The sequence below is a fragment of the Puma concolor genome, chromosome D1 (genome assembly GCF_028749965.1).
Source record: "Puma concolor isolate L17-30 chromosome D1, mPumCon1.1.hap2, whole genome shotgun sequence".
NCBI classification, from domain to species: Eukaryota; Metazoa; Chordata; class Mammalia; order Carnivora; family Felidae; genus Puma; species Puma concolor.
The window spans coordinates 18,593,296-18,615,949 of record NC_141676.1 but is presented as its reverse complement, the minus strand read 5'-3'; the positions used below and the strand labels follow the sequence as shown (position 1 = coordinate 18,615,949).

At 49.9% G+C, this 22,654-nt stretch overlaps 1 protein-coding gene across 3 annotated transcripts in view; it reads left to right on the top strand.

The window, feature by feature from the left end:
* The window catches only part of TSPAN18 (tetraspanin 18), a 184,641-nt gene that overhangs the window by 26,290 nt on the left and 135,697 nt on the right, over positions 1-22,654 (top strand). For all 3 annotated transcript variants that reach the window (XM_086677621.1, XM_086677620.1, XM_086677622.1), the window contains exon 2: positions 6,619-6,695. The gene's annotated coding sequence lies outside the window, so the exon portion shown is untranslated. The remainder of the gene's footprint in view (positions 1-6,618; positions 6,696-22,654) is intronic.

Genomic DNA, 22,654 nt, shown 5'->3' with positions numbered 1-22,654 from the left:
CCTCCACATCAACCCCCTGCATTGTTAATTTAAAACAAAGCAAAACAAAGCCCTGGCTTGGCTATGGAGCCATAAACTGCGGCGCTGTTATCTGTCAACAAGCGATGCATCTGGCTGGCAGTGGCCCAGCCTGGATCCTGTGGCCTGGCATCCGTGTGGGGAGAGGGGCCCCGGGCGGCCTCAGGGTCTCACTGAGGATGCTGCCCCTTCTTGGGGCACAAGACCAAAAGTCTTTGTGGTCCCAGGGCTCAGAAGGATGTCTGTTCCACCTAGGGGCCAGGTAGAGGTGTAGGGTGGCTAACATGGGGGGCAGGCAGAGGAAGAGAGAGGCAGAGAGGGGGTGGGGAGGGGGTTGGGAAGAAAGGGAAAGACGGTGAGCTGAGTACACAGCAAGGGAGAGAGGCATTGCTCTCCCTTGAAGCCAGAGAAAGACTCCTCTTTGGGCTGATCACCTCCCTCCCACCCTCCCTCCCTTCTTTCATTGCTTCTTCTTCCAGGAAGACATCCCAGCTTTCCACCTCCTCTAGAATCCTACTAACTTGGGATTCTAGGACGTCAACTCTGAATCAGCGATCTTCAACACGGGGGCTTAAGGTGTAAAACGTTAGCAAGTCCAGCTGCCGTGAGCTAAGCGTTAGGGTGGGTACGGTGCGTAGACTTCATCTGTTCTTTGTGCAGACCCCCGAGGGAGAGACGGGAGGGCCTGAAGAGCGTAACCTGGCACTACTTTTCACGGGCACTACCGTTTTACAGAAAGTGGCGGCAGATTCTGTATGACGTAATTCCCGGGTCCTCTGTGCGTCAAGCACTTACTTGCCTGGGCCGGGCACCGTGGGAATCGCTTACTCTTGGGAATCCGTTAACTCGTCTGATCCCCAGCTCAGGCCGGTGAGGTGGGACTCTGATGGTCCACACTTTTGCAGGCATGTAACCTGGGGTTTAGAGGGACGAGGAGCTTTTCCAAGGTCACCCGGGTGGCAAGTGGTGAAACAGATTCAAACCCGGGCCTGTGGGACATGAAAGCCTGATCTCTGGACCACCGAGGGCTCCCCACCTACCACCAGTCCTGCCCCTCGTTGCAGACAGACGGCAGGCTCTGGTGGCGGATTGGTTCCCACGGAAGCCCACTCACGGGTAAGGTAGCCCTCCAAATGCTGCTGTCCTGTCCGCTTAGCCCGGCCCTTCGGCCGTTTTAGGGTCCCCAAGTGGCAGCTTTGCAAAGGAGCAGGGTATCAGCAGCCGTCCATCCACTCCAAACCAAGCGGCTGGCCTATCACAGACCTGGCACACGGCGGGCACACCACCCGCCCTGCAGGCCGGGGCTGGGCTCAGACATCGGGAAGCTTTGATCTCCTTGTGACACTGGTCTTCACCACCTGGCTCAAGACCAAGGCAAGAGGTCACTCGGACCCCTCATTCCTGAGGCCTCACCTTGCGAGTCCACGGCTGGAGCGGTGAGGTGAGATGGGGAGGAGCTGGGGGCTGCCGGTGCCCACTGCTCTGATCCGTAAACTCTGGAGGACGAAAGCAAGGCACCGTCCATGGCTGCAAGAGGCTCAGCCCCTCAGGGTCCCGAGAAAGTGATACAAGCGGTGGACTCGTCCATTCCCCTTCTTCCTCCCATGAACACCGTTCTGTCTTCCCACGGTTTATTTAACCCATTCTTTTATGGATCCATCCACCTTCTACCTGCCCTTCTGTCTGTCCCTGTGTTCATCTGTCCTTGCTATCATCTATCCGTCCATGATGCGTCCATCTGTCCATTCGTCTTTCCATCCCTGCTAGTATCCATCCACCCCTGCAACCAACCATAACCTGGTTCCTCGTTCCCACTATTCAAGTGCTTTTTATAGATCCATTCTCTACTCATCCATCCATCCATCTATCCATCCTTCTGTCCATCCTAGCAGCTGTCCACCCATCCAGCTGTTATTTGCTGAGTCAGGAGCTGAGACCCCACAGGGAGTAAGATACTGTCCCCATCCTTAACTCATAGTCTGGTAGATGAGAAAAATCATACGGAACAAACTGTATACTGTGCTGCGTGTGATGCTGACTTCGACTTTACCGCCTCTACACATAAATGGTTATCAGAGCCCAGAGAGCAGTGACTAATTGTGCCGGTGGAGGTCTGGGAAGGTTTCTCCGAGGAGATACCGAAGGAAGGTTTTGAAGGATGAGTAGGAGTTTGCCAGGTGGTTTGGGGAGTGGGAGGGGAGGTGTACTTCAGGGTTATAAAAGGAAAAAGGGACTTCCAGGCAGAATGAAGAGCAGGGAGGTTGGTGGGGTGTGTGGGTCCAGGTGAGTTCAGTTTCACTGTGGGGTCTTGTGCATATTGGTGTGGACCCGCGGATGGGCCGGGAAAGGCAACTGGGGCTCAGATGAGCAAAGGCCCCATGTGTTGGCAAAGGGGAGCCAGGGGACCCACCAATGCAAGAGAGAGACGCATGAATGGGCTCAGTCTGACAGCAGGCCAGAGGGCAGGTTGGAGGGAACAAGGCCACATGCTAGTGGACCAGCCAGGAGCCCGTTTGCGGTAAGCAGATAGGCAGCGATAAGGCTCAGCCAGGCAGGGACAGGCAGGGGCAGTCAGGGGCAATGGCAGAGGAGGGTCACGGGCGACTTGGGAGACCTGGGATGGAAGAGAAACAATGGCGGGAAAATAGGAGTCTCTGATCTCAGTGTCGGTTATGCAAGGTGCTCCGTTTGTGAAAAGTCAGTAGGCTGTGTCCTCATGGCGCGTGCACCCGTGTGTATGTATGTTCCGTCTCAATTTAAAAATAGAGCGGGAGGGGCGCCTGGGTGGCGCAGTCGGTTAAGCGTCCGACTTCAGCCAGGTCACGATCTCACGGTCCGGGAGTTCGAGCCCCACGTCAGGCTCTGGGCTGATGGCTCAGAGCCTGGAGCCTGTTTCCGATTCTGTGTCTCCCTCTCTCTCTGCCCCTCCCCCATTCATGCTCTGTCTCTCTCTGTCCCAAAAATAAATAAATGTTGAAAAAAAAATAAAAAAAAAAATAAAAATAGAGCGGGAAACATCAAGGTAGATATTAAAGTCTCTTCATCCAGGACACTGGGTCTCATCGAGGACACTGAAGTAGCTCTCAGGCTTTTTCTTACAAATCGAGGGCTGGTTTCCCTCACGCAGAACAGCTTTGCTTTGTTTGGAAGAAAGAAGATCTGAGTTTTGAGCTAGACCTTAAGAGAGTGGGGGGAACTTGGCTAATAATATTATGTTCGCTGCCCTTGATTGAGCTCTGTATTTTGTGGATTTTATTTGATTTTTTATGTTTTAAGGTCTCTGAAACCAGGATGCATCATAGGAAAAGGGCCATGTTATGATTAACTAAATTAGGCAGTAAAATAATGGTGTGATTATAACTGGAGTCTTTTTTTTTGAGAGAGAGAGAGAGAGAGGGAGGGAGGGAGGGAGGGCGCCAGTGAGCAAGGGGCAGAGAGAGAATCCCATAAGGGGGGGAGAGAGAGAGAGAGAGAGAGAGAGAGAGAGAAAGCAGGGCTCACCCAAAGCAGGACTCGTGCTCACCCAAAGTAGGGCTTGAGTTCACCCCATGTGGGACTCAAACTCAGGAACCGTGAGATCATGACCTGAGCCCAAGTCAGATATGCTTAAGGACTGAGCCACCCAGGTGCCCCCGATGAGTCTTAATTCAGGAAGTAGGGTGCTGTGTGCCAGGATCTCTGGTGTCCCGTGGGTACATTTTCCGTGTAACCCTCACACCATCATATGAGGGGTCGGCTGTTGTTAGCTGTTTCCCGGATGAGGAGTTGCAGCCTGAAGTCGGGTGGTCACGTGCTCAAGGTGACGGAGCTAGTCAGAAGTGGACTCAGGATTTCAAGGCATCTTTGTTCAAAGAAGGAGCAAGTCTGGGGCCGGGAGGGTGGTGGCTTTTTCTTCCCAGAGCCTGAGACAGCCAGGTCAAGGGCGAGCACCAGCAACTTTCAACGCAGCCTCTTGTCACCCAGGCCCGTCCCCCTCTTGGCCCGAAACCATGGGATTCTTTCCCTGGTCCCAGGAGGGCTCCTGCTCTGACATCTGTGGTGACCCCCCCTCTCCTGTGGAGAGGAGGGGGATGGAATGAGATCTCAGGGGATGGAGGGGGGAAGAAATTCCAAGCCCAGCTGGTTTCCTTCACATAATGCAGATTTGCTTAAATGGGAATTAGGATTAGTGCTGGATTTTGCCTTTCCTGGCAGACTGGTAATAAACTAATCTCTTCTCAGACTGCAGGAAGGCAGAATTCCATCGGAGAGGGAGACAGCTTCAGGCTCAGGAGTGCAAAGCCCGTAAAGTAATTTTATTATTGACAGGCCCTGCCCACACTGCCTGACAGGCAGCCCGCAGCTTCTTCCTGATGGGGCTGCAGCCTTTAATTTCGTTAATGGGTGACATTCACCTGGGCTGCGTGGCTGATGGGCACACTTGACATTAATACGTGTTCCCCATGGTCCCCAGAGCTCATAAAAGCTCATTATCAGTTCTGAGCCCGTAAATGTAGTTCCCGGCTCAGGTGGGCGCGAGTTCCTCAGACATGTCCCCAGGCAGAGGAACAGTGGCCATCTGCGGGGGCCAAGAAATAAATTCCTCCCTTTGTCCAGGGTACTTGGCCTCCCAGCCATCTGGGAGGTGATGGGAAAAGAAACTCTACAGGCAGCAGAACCCTGGGTTCAAATCTGCATCCAAGAAAAGGAGCTCTTTCTGCCCTGCTATTGGAGGGGAGTTGATCCAGTGTTCGGGGAAGGCTGTTTGTCAGAATCGATTCAACATGTGGCCACGTCCAGAGCCCCGGCCCAGCCATCCCACGTCCAGGCGTCCGGGCTGCGGACTTGTACCAGCATTCCCACACGGTGATGTAAGCAGGCAAGGGATCACGGCCACAAGCTTGCAATGGCTGGAAATGGAAACATGCCCTATACGGAAGGTGGGGCAGGTAAAGAAGGTACTGTCCGCACCTGCTAAGAGACACTGAGCAGCTGTGAAGAAAACTCAGGAAGATCTAGATATCCTTAGAGCCATACGTAGACGTGGTGGTCCTGTTAGCGGGGGGGTGGAAACCGTGGGCGGCAAGGTCCCATGTGTGCAGGGTCCCGTGGGCCCACACGGGCGCATGCTCCCACACACTTGTGATTACAGGGAGTAAAGCCTACCAGGTCATGTTACAGACGTTTTGCAATGAACGGATAAGGAAGAACTTTCACTTTCGTAATTACAAGTGGAAAATATATGCATATACTTCCATATCCCTCCCCGTATGTCTGTGTCTGTGGACGTACATGTGTATGTGCATGCATACAGATCATGGATTCTTCCGATTGTAGCCTCGGTCTGGTCCATGATACGTGAGGTTCCCAGGGCCAACTCTGCCTGGGTGGGCATCTGAGGCAAAGATGGCCCAAATGAGGCCACATCCTCTGGCCAAGCCCTGTTCCCCATCAGTTCGCGGGGAGTTCTGGGAACCTCATCCATGCATGAGATGCATGGAGCTGGGATCTGTGGCGTAGACCCAGAATTCATTGCTCTCCCGCTATACCAGGTTTGACCTCCCATGGACCTGGCTTCTAGTCCTGGCTCTGCCCCGTCTCGCCCTTAAAACCTTGGCCAAGTTATCTGACTCCTCTGGGTTCATGGCCCTCGTCCCCAAAGTGGGGATACTGTCCCACAGGATTGTAGAGGGTTTCGGGATTGTTGTCATCATCTGAGACAACACGAAATTTGACCAGGCCTTCTACTGTGTGGGCTGGTCCTTGAGAGCGGAAGGAGTCTGGGAGGTTTGGGGGTCAGGGGGCTCGGCTATCCCGTCTCTGCTGTAAGTTTTGCTCTTTTGTTCCTCAGCCGTGCGTGTGCACAAGCCGGTCCCCGCCCCCCACCCCCCACCCACCCCCCCCCCCCCCGGGACTGGCCTCAGCCTTGGCTGGCAGGTATGTGGCCTGGACATGGCGAATTTGATCCTTGTCCTGTGACCTGGGGACTCTTCGTCAAACTGACAGAGGAAGTGGGGGAGAGGCCGGACTTCTGGCCCCTGCACGCTGGGGCTGAGTTGTTTTTTTTCACTACCAAAGACCTGTCCTCTCTATTATTTATCTCTTCACGGATCCCAGATCCTGAAAGTATTGGTCTGCCCCAAAAAGCCTGCATTCATTAAGCAGTGATTAATTGTCTCTCACGTTTTCAAAATTACTCAGAAAGCCTTTTTTTTTCTTTTTTTTTTTTTTTTTTCCGCCTGAGGAAAACGGAGTTTCCACAGCAGATTGGTAATGTAGCTAGGAGCAAAGAAATGCGATGCGATGTTGTGGTTAGCGTGTGTGATGTCCTCACGTGCCCGTTGTCCAGGCTCCTGGGCTGACTTTGGAAGGCCGAAAACGGGCTCCAGTCGGTAGGCTCTGGGGACGCCATCCTGGAAGCCTCGGTGGGGCTGAGTTCTGTCTCTCTGGCCACTTCTGTGCCTGCAGAGACAGAAGGGGTTGTTCACGGGGCTGTTCTGGGGAGAAGAGCAGGACCTCGGCGGCTACGTGCGCACCTGAACTGAGGCCGCCCCCAGCAGCCGCATGGCCCACGAGCCGTTGCCTTTTGAAAATTTAGGTCTCTCTCTTCTCCTTCCACAGTTCATCCCGAAGCCATCAGAGAGAGACCTCAAGAGGATCCCGACCCTCCTGGAAGGAACAGACACCAATTGGAAGAGGTACGATGTGGCAACATGGCGGCGTCTTACTCTCATGAGAGTCTGATCTTCTCTCCTCTGCTCTTCCCACCCCACAAACCCTCCACTGCTCAGTGAGAGAGCCTTCCGCTGATGCTGGGGTACAAGGGCAAGCAAAGGGCGGCTTCCCTCTTGTCCCCACCCCAGACATTTTTCAGGGTTGGGGAGGACACCTGAAGCGTGAGGAGAGAGAGGCAGGTGCTGAGGTGGGGTCTCACTGGGGCTGGCTGCTGCCCCATGAGGCGGCCACCCGTCACGGTTGCTCCTCGGGGTCGTCTGAGGAAGTGAGGGTTGAAGCATGGGAGGCAGTGAGCCCTCTAAGGGAAGGCATCATGATCTTGGGATTGTGAGAAGGAGAGAACTTTCTGGAATGACTCCCTCATCCCCACCGTCCATCTCAGGACTCTTGGATACAGTTCACCCTCCAGGAGGGAACTGAGAATGGAAGAGTCTTTGGTCTGCTTCTTGGTTTCTGGGAGCTTCTGGGGCTGCCCACGATCCCAGAACTGGTGATGGGCCGGGTGGCCTGATGGAAGGTTCCTGAATGAAGAGCCAGGACATCTGTCCTCTGGCCCAGTCTGTGCCGCCGTAGTGCCTCAAGGGCCCTGATAAGCCATTTCGTTCATGGGGCCTCATTTTCCCTCCAGTAAAATGGGCAGCAGTGGCTTGAAACTCTGTTCCAGCCCTCGCGGCCTCAGTTTCTGAGGCTCCCAGCCCAGGGCTGGACCTGAGGAAGTGATGGGTGTGGTGAAGCAGCAGAGAGGCAGAAAGGGAGTCGGGGGTTGGGAGGGCTGCGGAGAGGAAGGGCGTTGGAAAGCTCTGGGGAGATTTGACTGCCAGGTTTGGCCAAAGGATGTGCCTCAGACCCTCAGTGGAAAGACCACAGAGTCTGAGGTGCCACTGGACTGAGTTTGGGTCCCGGCCGATCGGAAGCGTCGTCAGATCAACAACGGAAGCCCTGACTGAGGGCTTCTGCCTGCCAGGCGCAGTGCTAAGCACCAGCATTCAGTCTCTCAGTGGCTCTGTGTTCTTGGCACTAAAATCACCTCCATCTTAGGGAGCAGAGAATCGGGCCTCAGAGACGTTAAGTGACTTGCTCAAAGTCACACAGCAGCGAGTGAGCTGTGGCTGAGATTTGGAGCCCTCTTCAAATACAATTCAACATACAATTCTTGTATGTTTTCCTTTGAGTGACTCTGTGACTTGAGTCTTAAGGTTAACAAAATCCTTTAAGCCAAATCACCCCTGGAAATTGGATTTCTTGAAAGGACATAAAAATGATTGGTTTCCTTAGCCTAGAGGGTTTTTGTTGTTGTTGTTGTGGTGGTGGTGGTGGTGGTGGTTTTTTTTGCTTTTAATCCTTGGGCTCATCATGAAGTCTCTGCAGGTCCTGTTTTTCTGATCTCTAAAAGGGGAGCATAACGTCTATCCATGGGGTTGTTCTGGGGAGAAGATGAAATGAGGGAGGTACGGAAGCCTCCCCTACACACCCCTCCCCCTGCCTTCACACCCCAAAGCTGCTGCGAGAGAGTCGATGGGGGGTACACCCTGGGGAGTCCTGCACCCAACCGTGTGATGGCATTTGCAATTCCAGCTGCTTCTGGTGCTGTGGTTGGGAAGCACTCGGCCACTTTCCTAGACACTGATCTGATATTCCGCTGGCCTCTGAGCTCACCCGATCACTTCTGGAGTGAGCCGCAGGCTGGCCGGGATGTTTCAGGCCAGGATCCAAGGCACGGTGGCTGGCTCCCAGAGGCAGATAAAGCCAGGTCAGGCGGGGCCCCAGACAACGGTGGCGTAGGAGCGGAAGTCCCGTGCGCCTTGCGGCCCACCCTGTCCTGCCAGCTGCCTGGGCCATAATCTCAACTGTGAGCCTCCTGGCAGCCTGCCCTGCCCCCCACAGGAAGCCATTGCCTTATCTCAGAGCCAGGATCCCGCACGCTTTTCTTAATCAGGAGAAGGCGCTGAAGCGAGTCGGAAAAAGCTTAACTTCCCCAGGACCTATCTGCTAGGGATGTTTCTCTATCAGGGGAAGCCATGGGGCTCCGTGTCTGAGAGGAGAGAATCTCTTTAAGTACAGAAAAAAGCAGCAGGGGTGCTTTTGTTCTTGGTTTACCTTCAAGAAGTTTGCAAGGGAGCAGAGTGATGTAGCCTTGCCCCCCTCGTTAGCTGGGAAACAGATACATGTTGTGGAGTCACAGGGAAAATACAAAGACGACCATAAGCAACGGGCAGACAGGTGTGTGCTGTTGTGGGAAGTGTCTGCTGGGGTTTGGGGCCAGACTGATGGAACCTGGGTCCCAGCTCCGCTCTTGGGTAGCTCTTTGACTCCGGGTGAGTGATTTTGTCTCCAGAGTCTCAGTTTTCTCATCTATAAAATGGGCAAATAGCATGCCCAGGAAACCGCCAGCAGGACACTCCTGCTTGCTTTGAACAGCAAGCCCCCTGGGATGGTGTGGCCTTCCAAGGTGACCTCCTTGAAGAGGCTCAGGCTCTTGGGACGTAAGAGCCCAGTGTTTGGGACCAAACAGTGAGGTTACCCTGGAGACACATACCTCTTTCTGCGCGTGGTCTAAAAAAGGGCCGAGAATGGGGCCTGGGTTGTGTCAGCTCTCTGTTCTGACACCCTGGGGGCGTGGGGCCACCTTGGGTGTGAACAGTTCTTCCTGAGCCTTTATCCCATGGTTTATACTTCACTCCTGGTGACATTTACTGGATGCTTTCTGTAGATAATCGTTGATCCCTCCTGTGCCCCAAGGGGCAGATATTAGTAAGCTTTATATAGGTGAGGATAGCTGGGATTCAGAGAAGTTGTAAATTACTCCAGGTTTCATGTCTAAAAAGCAGTCATATTAAGACCTAAGCACGGGGCCCCTGCCCCAAGGACGACGTGTTTGCCGCAGCACCCCACAGCACCCATGGTGCCCTCAAAGACACCCCATGCGGGACCCTTCCACACCAATAGAGGTCTACACCACACCCCACAGCACCACCGTGGCTTCCCAGGGTGCCACTGACAGCACCCGTACAACCTCTGTGTCTCCCCGTAGCACCCACAGAGGTACCCACAGCACCCACGAGGCACCCTGCACGACACGCAGCATCACCCCGTGGCGCTCACGGCGGTCCTCCTCCTGTGTTTTCCACCCAGCCTTGCACAGAGTTCAGAGCTCCGGGAGAACAGGAAGCCCACTGATGGTTTTTTTTGTTTTTTTTTGTTTTTTTTTAATTTTTTTTTTCAACGTTTATTTATTTTTGGGACAGAGAGAGACAGAGCATGAACGGGCGAGGGGCAGAGAGAGAGGGAGACACAGAATTGGAAACAGGCTCCAGGCTCTGAGCCATCAGCCCAGAGCCCGACGCAGGGCTCGAACTCACGGACCGCGAGATCGTGACCTGGCTGAAGTCGGATGCTTAACCGACTGCGCCACCCAGGCGCCCCCACTGATGGTTTTAATCTCCCCAGCCAGCCCTCTGCAGCAGGCTGAGGGAGCCAGTGAAGGCAATTGCTAGGAAGCATGGGGATCTGCCTCCTGCTGAGATCTGACAGCAGGAAGCAGGTGGCAGGGAGGGGGTGACATAAGCCTGGCTTCCCTAGGAGAACCTGTACCCGGACTCCAGTTTATCTGCTTTTTTTTTTTTTGTTGCTCATACTTTTGCTATCATACCTAAAAATCCAGTGCCACAGGCCATGACGATTCACCCCTGATTTTTCTTCTAGGAGTTTTATGGTTTTAGCTCTGATATTTATATTATATTTAGATCACTGATCCATTTTGAGTTAATTTGGGTACATAGTGTGAGGTAAGGGTCCAGCTCCATTCTTTGGCATGTGGTCATCCAGTTATCCCAGCACCACTTGTTGAAATGACTATTTCTTTCCCCATTGAATAGTCTCTGCACTCTCATTGAAAACCAGTTTGCCATAGATAGATAGGTTTGTTTCTCTTGGTTCTGTTCCATTGGTCAATGTGTCTGTCCTTAAACCTGTATCATGCTGTTTCGATTACTATAGCTTTTTAAAAAATTTTTTTTTTATGTTTTTATTTCTTTTTTAGAGAGAGAGACAGAGCGAGTGGGAGAGGGGCAGAGAGAGAGAGGGGGAAACACAGAATTCGAAGCAGGCTCCAGGCTCTGAGCTCTCACCACAGAGCCAGACATGGGGCTCAAACTCACAAGCCGTGAGATCATGACCTGAACCAAAGTCAGACACTCAACCGACTGAGCCACCCAGGTGCCCCACTATAGCTTTTTTTTTCCTTAAATTTCTTTATTTATTTTGAGAAAGAGCATGAGTCGGGGAGGGGCAGAGAGAGAGGAAGAGAGAGAATCCCAAGCAGGCTCTGAGCTGCCAGCTGAAGCAGGGCGCGATCTCACAGATCGTGAGATCTTGACCTGAGCCGTGACCAAGAGTCACATACTTAACTGACTGAGCCACCCGGGCGCCTGATCACTATATGTTTATGTGTAACTTTTGGAGGAGCCTTAGTATGTTCTTTCTTTTTTTTTTTTAATTTTTTTTTTTTAACGTTTATTTATTTTTGAGACAGAGAGAGACAGAGCATGAACGGGGAAGGGGCAGAGAGAGAGGGAGACACAGAATCTGAAACAGGCTCCAGGCTCTGAGCGGTCAGCACAGAGCCCGACACGGGGCTCGAACTCACGGATCACGAGATCATGACCTGAGCCGAAGTCGGCCGCTTAACCGACTGAACCACCCAGGCGCCCCGGGAGTCTTAGTATGTTCTAAGCTCCCTGGTGATTCTAATGCCCACCCTAGTGTCCCTGGTCTTTAGAGGAAGTTGAGGCATAGTTAGGGAGGCCAGTTGGGAGACTGCCAGAATGATGTAGGGCAGTGCAGGGTGGCCGGGATGCGGTCCAGACGCAAAGCCACAGTTATCGGGGTAAAGAGGTCATGATGGAATTGAGGGAAGTTGGTAAGGGAGATGTTCCCATCCTCCCCAGTCCTCGGAAGGTCTTGGAGAAGCCAAAGGTGAGAGTGGAAGCCAGTGGTCCAGGTGAGCTCCATTAACCTCCTGCCCACCCCCAGGGTGATTTTGGGGAAGATCTGGGTACTAGTCACAGCTCTGCTCCACTGTGTGACCCTGGACAAGTTGCAGGACCACACTAAACCTCTATAAGGAGGGTCAGTACCGTCTGCTGCGAGCGAGGGTCAACAGGTCAGCTCTGCAAAGGCTAGAAGGGGCTTAAAGGCGACTGAGTGCTTGGCAGAATCTGTACCCCAAAGTTCCTGGCAAGTGCTTATGAGAATCTGCCCAACTGTCTCTGGGGGATTGGGGCAAACGGCCTCCACCGTGGCCTCTGCTGCCTCGGGCTGCCCCGGGCCGGCTGTGATGGGTCAGAGTGTCTTTTTCTGCTGAGTTGAAATGTACTTTCTTGTACCCTTCATCTGCTTGCCCCTAATCTGCTTTGTGGGCCTGCAGAGAAGAAGCATCATCCCCTTCCCTCCAGGCTGCCGTCCCACATCCTTGTCCCTTGTCACACACCTCCCCTCTGCTGCCGAGAGGTCATGGCTACCTCTGCCTCCCTCTGAGGATGCAGGTCTTAGTGGACTCTTGACTTCTTGTTCCCTTGACCTTCCTCTGGGGGGGACTCTAGCCTGAACTTGGCACTTTTATAGTTCAGCCCTCAGAGCCAAGGCCGGAGCTCCGGCCGTGTTCTGACTCCAGCCAAGGTGGGCAGGACCATCACCTCCCTCAGTCCAGACCTTTTATTTCTATTCCCGCAGCCGAGATGGCATTGGGTCCAATGATTTCTGCATCCCGGTTGGATTCAAGCTCCCATCTTTTCGTTGACCAGGTAGAAAAGGGATGCGCTCTTGCCATCTACATCACATTTTCCATCTGGTATTTATAAATCATGGTGCAGTTTAATGCAGGAGGGAGAGCATAGCTTTGGCAGTAGATGAACTTGAGAGCTATTGTTTCGCTACTTACTGGCTTGGGCAAATGAACTCTATTACTCTCCTGTTATGTGAAGATAGTCATTGTAATTGCAGGCTTCATGGTCAAGATTAGAGGAGATGATGGCTATCAGGTACGTAGCCCACCCCCTGGGAAGGAGTCCACATTCCAGAAAGGGTGGGTATCATTACCGGTGCCATCTGAACCCCTGAACTGTTCATTTTTCTGCAGTTCTGACAGATGGGGTGCAAGCCTTGGGTTTCAGCCCAGGATGGGGCACCAGTCCCCATGCCTCTTCTCCCCCCGCTGGCTTCCCCCTCACTCTCTGGCTGGGACATGTATGTGAGGGGACAGGATGACAGGTTCTCACCACCCCAGCTTCCTGCTCACTCAGCCCAATGTCTGCCAGAACTTTCTGGCCCCAAGCCAGCCCTGTGTCCACATGTGACTCATGACAGCAACCTGGTCTTTTTCTGCCATCGAGGATACTTTCCATCCCAAACCTTTTCCTTCCTTTCTTTTTCAAGTTGTTTTAAATTTACACAGGAAGGTTCACCCCTGGGCCATACACAACTTCGTCCCTGAAAGGAGACAAAGCCAGGGAAGCCTCTCTCTGGGACGCGCTCCATACACGGTTGGCTACGAGAGCCGGGCCAGGCACACCATCCGCTCGGGGGGGGGGGGGGGGGGGGGGGGGGGCGACTGCTCCTTGACATCGTGGGGAGGTACTAACAAGTGTTTGTTTTCCTCATCTAAAGACGGAGCCAGTCTTTTCTGCTGCTTTTCTGTTCATGCAGCAAAACCGAGCAGAACATGCTCTTTAGGAGGATTTATTTATTTTTTTAATGACATAGACTCACATTGTGAATCACAGCTGAAGCGCTTTCAAATATCCAGGTGTGGTAAGGAGGGAGGAAGCAGGAACACCATTTTCAGACGCATGTCAGCAACAGAGGAAGGGAAATGACTTGCCCAAGGTCACACAGCTGTGGTGTGTTAGAGATGGGCCTGATCTGGTGATCTGCTGCTGCACCCAGCTGCCTCTTTTATTAGTTAAAAGCGTGAAATGATAGATTTTAATTAATGGCCTAAAAATAAAGGGAAGAGTCCAAATCGGCTGGCAGTGCCGTCTGTTAGCTGGGAGTCGTTTCACGACCTGTGCAGACAGAGCTGCTGATGCGAGAAGAAATGAATGATGCCATGCCCTGTGCTTTGGGGCCCGCCACAGTGTCCCCATTCCTGGGGAAGGGTAGGGTTGTGTTATGAAAGAAAGGCACAGTGGGATCGAGGAAGGAGATTGCACTCTGGACTCTGAAACCTTTTTTTTTTTTTTAACAGACTTTATCTTCTAGGGCAGTGTTAGGTTCACAGCAACATTGAGGGAAAGCACAGAGTTCTCATACTCCCCCTCTCTGCACACGTACAACCTCCCCACTACTGACAACCCCATACCGCAGTGGTACCTGCATTACACCGATGGACCTCCGTTGACACGTTATCATCACCCAAAGCCCATAGTTGGCATTACAGTTCTGCTGGTGTCATACATTCATTCTGTGGGTTTGGTCAAATGTAGAATGACACGTATCCACCACTGTGGTATCTTACGGAATGGCTTCACCGCCCTTCAGATCCTCTGTGCTCTGCCCATTCATCCTTCCTTCCCCACGAAGCCACTGATCTTTTTACGGTCTCCATAGTTTTGCCTTTTCCAGAATGTCCTACAGTTGGAATCATACAGGGTGTCGCCTTCTCAGATTGGCTTTTTTCACTCTGAAATACGCGTGTGAGCTTCCCCCATGTCTTCTCATGACTTGGTAGCTCATTCCCACCCCCCCCATTTTTTTTTTTTTATTTTGGTAAATACAGATAACATAAAATGTACTGTTTTGACCGTTTTGAAGTGTGCCCTTCAGTGGTATGAAATACATTCACACTGTCGTGCAGCCACCCCCACGATCCATCCCTTAACTCGTCTCATCCTTTGAAGCTGAAACTCTACACCCATTAAACACTAACTCCCCATTCCCCTTTCCTCCCAGCCCCTTGCTACCCCACTCTTCTTTCTGTCTCTGTGAGTTTGACTACTCTGAGGACCTTATTATGTGAATGGAATCATACAGCATTTGTCTTTTGGGGTTATTTTGGGTTTTGTGTGTCTGTGTGTGTCCCCAGCATATTTCACTTCACGTAATGTCCTCCGTGTTGTAGCGGGTGTCAGACTTTCCTTTGTAACGTTGAATAATATTTCAGTATCTGGATGCACCTGAGTTTATTTATCCATTCACCTCCTGAAGGACATTTGGTTGCTTCTGAGTTTTGGCAGTTATGAACAAAAGCTGCTCTGAGCCTCCGTATGTAGCTTTTGGTCACAGTTTTCTTTTCTTTGTCTGGTTTTGGTATTAGGTTACTGCTGGCTTCGTAGAATGAGTTAGCATGCATTCCGTCTGCTTTTATCTTCTAGAAGAAACTGTTGAGAACTGGTACAGTTCCTTCCTCATATGTTTGGTAGAATTCACCAGTGAATGCATCTGGCCTGTGTTCTGTTTTGGAAGGTTATTAATTCTGGATTCAATTTATTTAGTAGATATAGGCCTATTTAGGTGGTCTGTTCTTGTAGGAGTTTGGGCAGGTTGTGTCTTTCCAGGACTTGGTCTCTTTCATCTAAGTTACTGAATTTATGGACCCAGAATTATTAACTGTATTCTTTTCTTATCCTTCTAATGTTCATGGGAACTAAGGTGATGTCCCCTCTTCCATAATTTTATAATTTGTATCATCTCTCTTTTTTTCTTAGCCTGGCTAGAGGTTTGCCAATTTTATCGGTCTGCTCAGAGAACCAGCTCTTGGTTTTATTTTCTCTGTTGATTTCCTGTTCTGTGGAGCCCACATTTTGGTGGTGGATCTGTCGCTGTCTGAGGGATTGTGACGTAAACCCCGTCCGTTCTCTGATTCTCAGTTTCCATATCTGCAGAATGGCTATGGTGACAGCAATACCTGATGGCAAATGGCAAAGGTGAGCCCACATTCATTGACTCAACAAGTATGTATTGAGCCCCTATTGTGTACTTAGGTACTGCTCTACATGCTGGGAATATTGTAGTGAACAAAACAGCAAAGTCTCTGCCCTCATGGAGCTTGTTTTCCTTTTGGGGACAGAGAGAGAGAGAGAGACCAAACAAATAAACCGAATGTCAGGCAATATCAGGTGCAGGAAGGGACGGGGAGCGGCCAAGGGTTTGCTGTTTTGGCTAAGAGGCACTTGGAAGGCCTTTTCTGAGCAGATGTCATTTGAGCAGAGACCTGAAGGTAGTGAAGCCCTGATTTCGTCTGCAGGAAGAGCCTTCCTGGTGAAAGGAATGGCAAAAGTAAGGGCCATTAGGCATGTGGGAGTGTCGGCAAGGAGGCCAGGGTGCTGGAGTGAGGGTGGCATGGAAGGAGAGGAGCTGCCAGCCAGGGTGAGGGCTTTGGATTTTGATTCTAAGTGTGATGGGAAGCCAGTAAACACGGAAGAGACAGGGTGAAATTTACATGTTACCAAGACCACTCTGGCTGCTGGGTAGAGAACAGGCTGTAGGGGACAGGGAGACCAGCATGGAGGCTGATGTCAGAATCCAGGCACAAGATGAAGTGGTCGGGAAAGACCAAATGGTGCTTAGAAGCCCAAACATTCAGGATCCATTTTGAAAGTAGAGCTGGGGCTCCTGGGTGGCTCAGTTGGTTAAGCGTCCGACTTTGGCTCAGGTCATGATCTCACGGTTCATGGGTTCAAGCTTTGCGTCGGGCTCTGTGCTGACGGCTCAGAGCCTGGAGCCTGCTTCAGATTCCGTGTCTCCCTCTCTCTCTGCCCCTCCCCCACTCACACTCTGTGTCTCCCAAAAAAATAAATAAACATTAAAGAACACTAACAACAACAACAAAAAGCTGACAGAGTCACTAATGGGTTGGATGGGGTAGGGGAAGAGTCCAGGATGACCAGAGGCCAGATGCCTGTAGACAGGAGCCTGGGTGGGCTAGGCTTTGGTGGACAGGGAGGGAAACCTACTGAGTTCTGTTTTGGGGCATTTTAAGTTGAGATATTTAGTAGCCATCCAAAGGGAGTTGGCAGGAAGTGGGTGGATTTACAAACCTGAAGTTCAGGGGTGAGGTCAGGGTTGGAGAGACAAATTTGTAAATCATAGTTTATAGAGAGTATTTCAAACCCTGGGCCTTCACGAGATCATCTAGGGAGTGATGGAGTGTAGATGGAGAAGATGATGGGGGATGCAGGGTCTTTGGAGACCTGGGGAAGGTGCCCACTGGTGGCTACCTGGAGCTGCCCGGAGGCAGCCCATCCTGGACACTGGGGAAGACAGATCTTATTTTCACAGTGTGCTGGGAGCTGTTGAGTGGCACGGAATGAGGATGAGAAGCCAGCTCCAAGAGCAAGTCCTGGGTGCCTGCTCTGAAGGAAAGCACTGTAAAACTGTCAGTGCCTGACATAAAATATAACAGGTGCAGCAGGTCTGTTATATTTATATATTATAAGTTATAATATATATAATTATATAAAAATTATATAATAAAATTATAAAAAATTATATATAAAATTATAAAAATATATAATATATAATTATATATAAATTATAATATATAATTATAATATCATATATATTATAAGTATATATATTTATATATTAACAGGTGCAGCAGGTCTGCCTAGGGTACTTGACATTCAAGGAAGATGGTATTCTGATACCTGCCTCCTCTATGCAACGAAATTATTTTTGGCAATAATGATGAAATAAAATCAATTCTAACAATGGCCGGAAAAGAAACACAGATGGCAAAACTTACCTTTCACAGAACTTCATATGTGTAACCAAGCCAGTTGACAAACATCTTAGCACAGAAAAGGAAAAAGTAATGGGTTCACACTTTTTAGTTACATTAATGGGTATTTCGAAAAAAGAAAGAAATGCTTGAGGAAAGTTCCAAAAAAGTAAACTCCACACGGTTTGGAGAATGGCTTGGATTCTGAATCCTTATTCTTGAAATGAACATGCTTCGCGGAGTCCCATTTGCATTGGGTCTGGCTACACAAGTGGTATTCTTTGAACTAGCTTCCATGTAGTACAATGTTTATTAAACTTTAAGTAATAAAAGTTTGCTCTTGTGAAGCTTACATACATATTACTAAAACTCACCTAGGACACTGACAAAAGATATCGAAGGCGACACAAACAAATGGCAAGATATACCATGCTCATGGATTGGTAGAATTAATGTTATATGTCCATACTACCCAAGGCAGTCTACAGATTTAATGCAATCTCTATCAAAATACCAATAGTGTTTTTCACAGAACTAGAACAAATAATTCTAAAATTTGTATGGGACCACGAAAGACCCCAAACTGCCAAAGCAATCTTAGGAAAGAACAAACTGGAGGTATCACAATCCTAGGTTTCAAGGTATACCTTAAAACCATAGTCAAAAAAGTATGGTACTGGCACAAAAATAGACAAATAAATAGATCAATGGAACAGAATAGAGAGCCTGAAAATAAACCCACACTCATGTGGTCAATTAATCTATGACAAAGGAGGCAAGAATATACAATGGGAAAAAGACAGTCTCTTCAATAAATAATGCTGGGAAAACCGAACAATTACATGCAAAAGAATGAAACTGGGCCACTTTCTTATGCCACACACAAAGATAAATTCAAAAGGGATTAGAGACCTAAACGTGAGACCTGAAATCATAAAACTAGAGGAAAACATAGGCAGTGATCTCTCTGATATCAGCCTTACCAACTTTTTTATGGATATGTCTCCTCAGGCAGGGGGGAAAAAAAACAAAAATAGATTATTGGGACTACACGAAAATAAAAAGCTTTTGCACGGCAAAGAAAACCATCAGTAAAATGACAAGGCAACCTCCTGAATGAGAAAAGATATTTGCAGATTACATACAGTAAAACCTTGGATTGTGAGTAACTTGTTCTGCGAGAGTTCTGCAAGACGAGCAAACATTTATAACAAATTTTAACTTGATAAACGAGCGATGCCTTGCAGTACAAGTAGTACATGACGCCAGACGTCACATGATCACAAATGAGCCAATGGTTCTTGACATTCAGTTTGATATACAAGTGCCATGGATCATAAGCATGTTTCTGGAATGAATTATGCTCGCACACCAAGGTTTTACTGTATTTGATAAAGGGTTAATATCCAAAATATATAAAGAATTTATAAAAGTGGACACCAGAAAAGCAAATATTCTGGGCAGAGGACCTGAGCAGGCATTTTTCCAAAGAAGACATACAGGTGGCCAATGGACACATGGGGATATGGAGAAAAAGGGAACTCTCATGCACTATTGGTGGGAATGCAAACTGGTGCAGCCATTGTGGAAAACAGTATGGAGGTTCCTTAGAAAGTTATTAATAGAAATACCATGTGATCCAGTAATTCCGCTACTGTGTATTTGCCCAAAGAAAACACAACACTAACTTGAAAAGATATATGTATCTATGTTTATTGCAGCATTATTTACTATAGCCAAGGTATATATGGAGGCAACCCAAGTGTCTGCTGACTGACGAATGGATAAAGAGGATGTGGTGATATGTGTGTGTGTGTGTGTGTGTGTATGACATATATATATATGTCATACACACACACACGCGCGCGCACATACATACAATGGAATATCACTCAGCCATAAAAAGAATGAGATCTTGCCATCTGCAACAACATGGACGGACCTAGAGGATACCACGCTAAGTGCAATACGTCAGAGGGAGGTAAACACCGCATGGTCTCTCTTATATGCAGAGTCTAGAAGACAAAACAAATGAACGAACAAATAAACAAAAAACAGAAACAGACTCATAAATACAGAGAACAAACTAGAGATTGCCAGAAGGGAGGAGTTAGGGGGAATGGGCAAAATAGGTGAAGGGGATTTAGGGGTACAAATTTCCAATTATAAAAAAAAAAATAAGTTACGGGGATGAAAAGTAATGAGTAAAACTTCTTGGGAAAGAAAAGGAACTCAGCAGGACTGCCGCAGTTGTTTAGAACCTCAAAGACTTTTTTCCAAGGCAGAGCGATTTATCACTGACATTATTTAGAATGATCCGCTTTTAGTCAGTTTCATGTTTGTTTTTAAATACCCTACAGACAGCTCATCCCCTAATTGCCTACACCCTGCACCCACCTCTCCCACTGCCCCACCCCTGGGACACCATAGGGAGATGTTTCCAGAGAAGGTGTTGCAGGGTGTGGGGGTTGGGAGAGGCGGAGGAGACAGAACATTCTCAGAAGATCCTTTGGAGGAGACGCTGTGGCTGGTCCTGCTGTATGACCAGTAGTATCCAGGTGGGAGAGGGGCAGACAGGCCTTCTAATGTCCAGGATACGCTGAGGCGGGAGGCAGGACAGAACCTGGGTCCATAGGTTTATTTGGCTGGAGTTCTGAAAGCCATCCGGATCCTGAGAACTGTCTCTGTATGGTGTCTAGTGTGCGGGAGAGTTGGGCACCGAAAACTCCATCCTTATGGTGACAGGTTGCCCCGGTTGGATGTGAGCCTGCATCCCTCCTGGGGACATGGCCGGCCCTGCTCAGTGGGATCCCTGCCCTCCCTCCCTCACTCTCCTTCTCTTTCTCTCCCTCGGAGCAGTCTGTGGAGGCAGCCTTCTAATGAAAAATCTCGTAACTACCAAGAGATAAAAATCCGAGGCTTTTGGTTTTTATTTCTGCCGAGACTCCCCAGAGAGCCTTTTAGGTAGAAAATGTCCCTTTGGAGCTGCGATTTTCTCCCAGACTTCAAAGACAGGGCTTCTTAGGAACACAACATCTGCTTAAACTGAACTTGAACCAAGAGGCAAGTGTGTCCCACGAGAGAGCTGGGGCAGAGCCGGGGGTACAGAATCTGCTTTCTGTCTCTGGGAGAAGCTCCCCAGGCCTGTCTCCTGTGTGCTGCAGTGTGTCCCCATGCTGGGGAGCCAGAGACCTCAGACCAGAGGCCGGGCTTTGTGCTGCCTGCTGTCCAAACAGCACCCAGGCCTTCCCTGTGGAAACCTCCCCACCCAGGAGGTATCGAGAAGCCCTGGGGGCCGTAGAGCTGGCTCCTGTGGCCTGGGAGGTCCCCTGGCCCTCAGAAATCCTCCTCTCCTTCCCTCCCCTCATCACCTCTTTCCCTCCCTCTGTCATTCACTAAGCATCCACTCCAATATAGAGATGAAAAATTCCCAGCCCTCGGCTTCAGTGAGCTTGAAATCTGATCGAACCACCCGATTACTCTCAAAGATAAGAAAAGTCGAACGCTTTGTGTACACGCACATGCTGTTATTGTTAAGACAATAAAACAACGTTACAGAGCTTGGGAAAGGAGGGAAGAGAAATCATCCAGTCCCCCTCTCAGGGACAAGGGGTCCATTTGTTTCCTGCTTTTGTTCACGCTCAGGCGTGTGTTCAGCAGAGGGGCCTCCAGAAAGCCGGTCAGCTGGGCTTTCCTGCTTTTCTTCGCTCTCCATCGCCCTGCTGCACAACAGCTATGTGGACTTGTCCCTGGACAGCCCTGGGCTAGGGGCCCCTGGCTTGCTTCCACTGGCCTTGCTTCCACAGGAGCTGCATGCCTCCTGGAAGGGGTTCCTGGGTCTAGCAAATAAAGCGACAGGCTGCCCAGTTTCTTCGAACTTCCAATAGACAATGAAGAATTTTTTGGTTTAAGTTTATCCCATCAATAGTAGCCAAACGTAATATTTGGGGCATAAGCTAAAAAAGATTACTTGTTGTTTACGTGAAATTCAAACTTACCGGAGCACCCTGTATTTTATCTGCTGACTCTATACCTGGAGTGTCTTCGCGTGTACGTAGTCAATGCTGCTTTCTTTGATACAGACAGAACTATCTGGCTGGTATGTTTTCTTTCCCACTTCATGGAAAAGAAGCTTGAATCTGTCCCTTCTCTTGAGCACGCCTTCTGGCCAACTCTGGTCTCCACTGTTCTGTGGCTTAGCACCCTTGGAGCCCAAAGAATCCAGCCCCTGTAGTTCACTCTAAGAACATCCCTTCCCCAGCCTCTTTCTGGAAGCTTCCAATGACTGCAGATGTTTGGTTTGCTCTCAGTAGGGGGGAGAAGAGGAAGGTGGGAGGTGTGAGTTAGCACTCTCGCTTGGGCCCATGGAGCTGCTGCGACAGACCCTACCAATGTCTTCAGCAGTGATGCATATAAGCATTTCCTTCTCCCTGCCGTATCTGGGGAAGCAAATGGGGTTGAGGGTGTTGACCCAGGGCTGCAAACCCACACAGGTTTATGGCATCTTTCTCTCCATCAGCGAACTTATTTTTTATTCTGAGGCAGCTTCAGGGTGATAAAAATATAAATCTGAACGGCAGACAGTATAAAACACAAAGCGATTGACTGCAGAGTGGAAAGACCGTGTTGCCTTGTGGTTAAATGGATTTTCTGTTTAACTGAGGGTTAAGTAGAAAACTCGTTTTGATTCAACCTCTGTTGTTGCAAATCTTTCTAAAATGTATTAGCCTGCTCCCTGGTTTTCCTAAGTGCACCATAATGACCATAATTGAATTTCTTTGCTGGCAGAGCATCCTGTGGGGCGTCGGGACCCGCTGTTGTAAATGTCAGTCCTCCACTTGCAGCCAGTACTTGGGCTTCAGAGCCTGCGGTGTGGTTGTGTGCGCTGGTCCATCACGTCCACTGCCAACCCCTTCTTCCGGCCGCCTGGGCTGGGTGGGGCTCAGGAAGGCACCATTTTACAGATGTGGAAGTTGAGTCTGCCAGGTAAAGGACTTGGTCCAAGTCACTCCAGCTAGTGGAGGAGCTCGTCCTGGAGTCAGCAGAAATGGCTGTGATGAGTTGGCCCAGATTCGAATCCTGGCCTGGAAGAAGACCGTTAAGCTTCATGAGCCTCAGTTTCTTCATCTGTGAATTGGGCATAACAACCTTTCGTTGCAGAGCTGCTTTTGAGATTCAGTGAGTTAATGATGTAGGTGGGCTGCA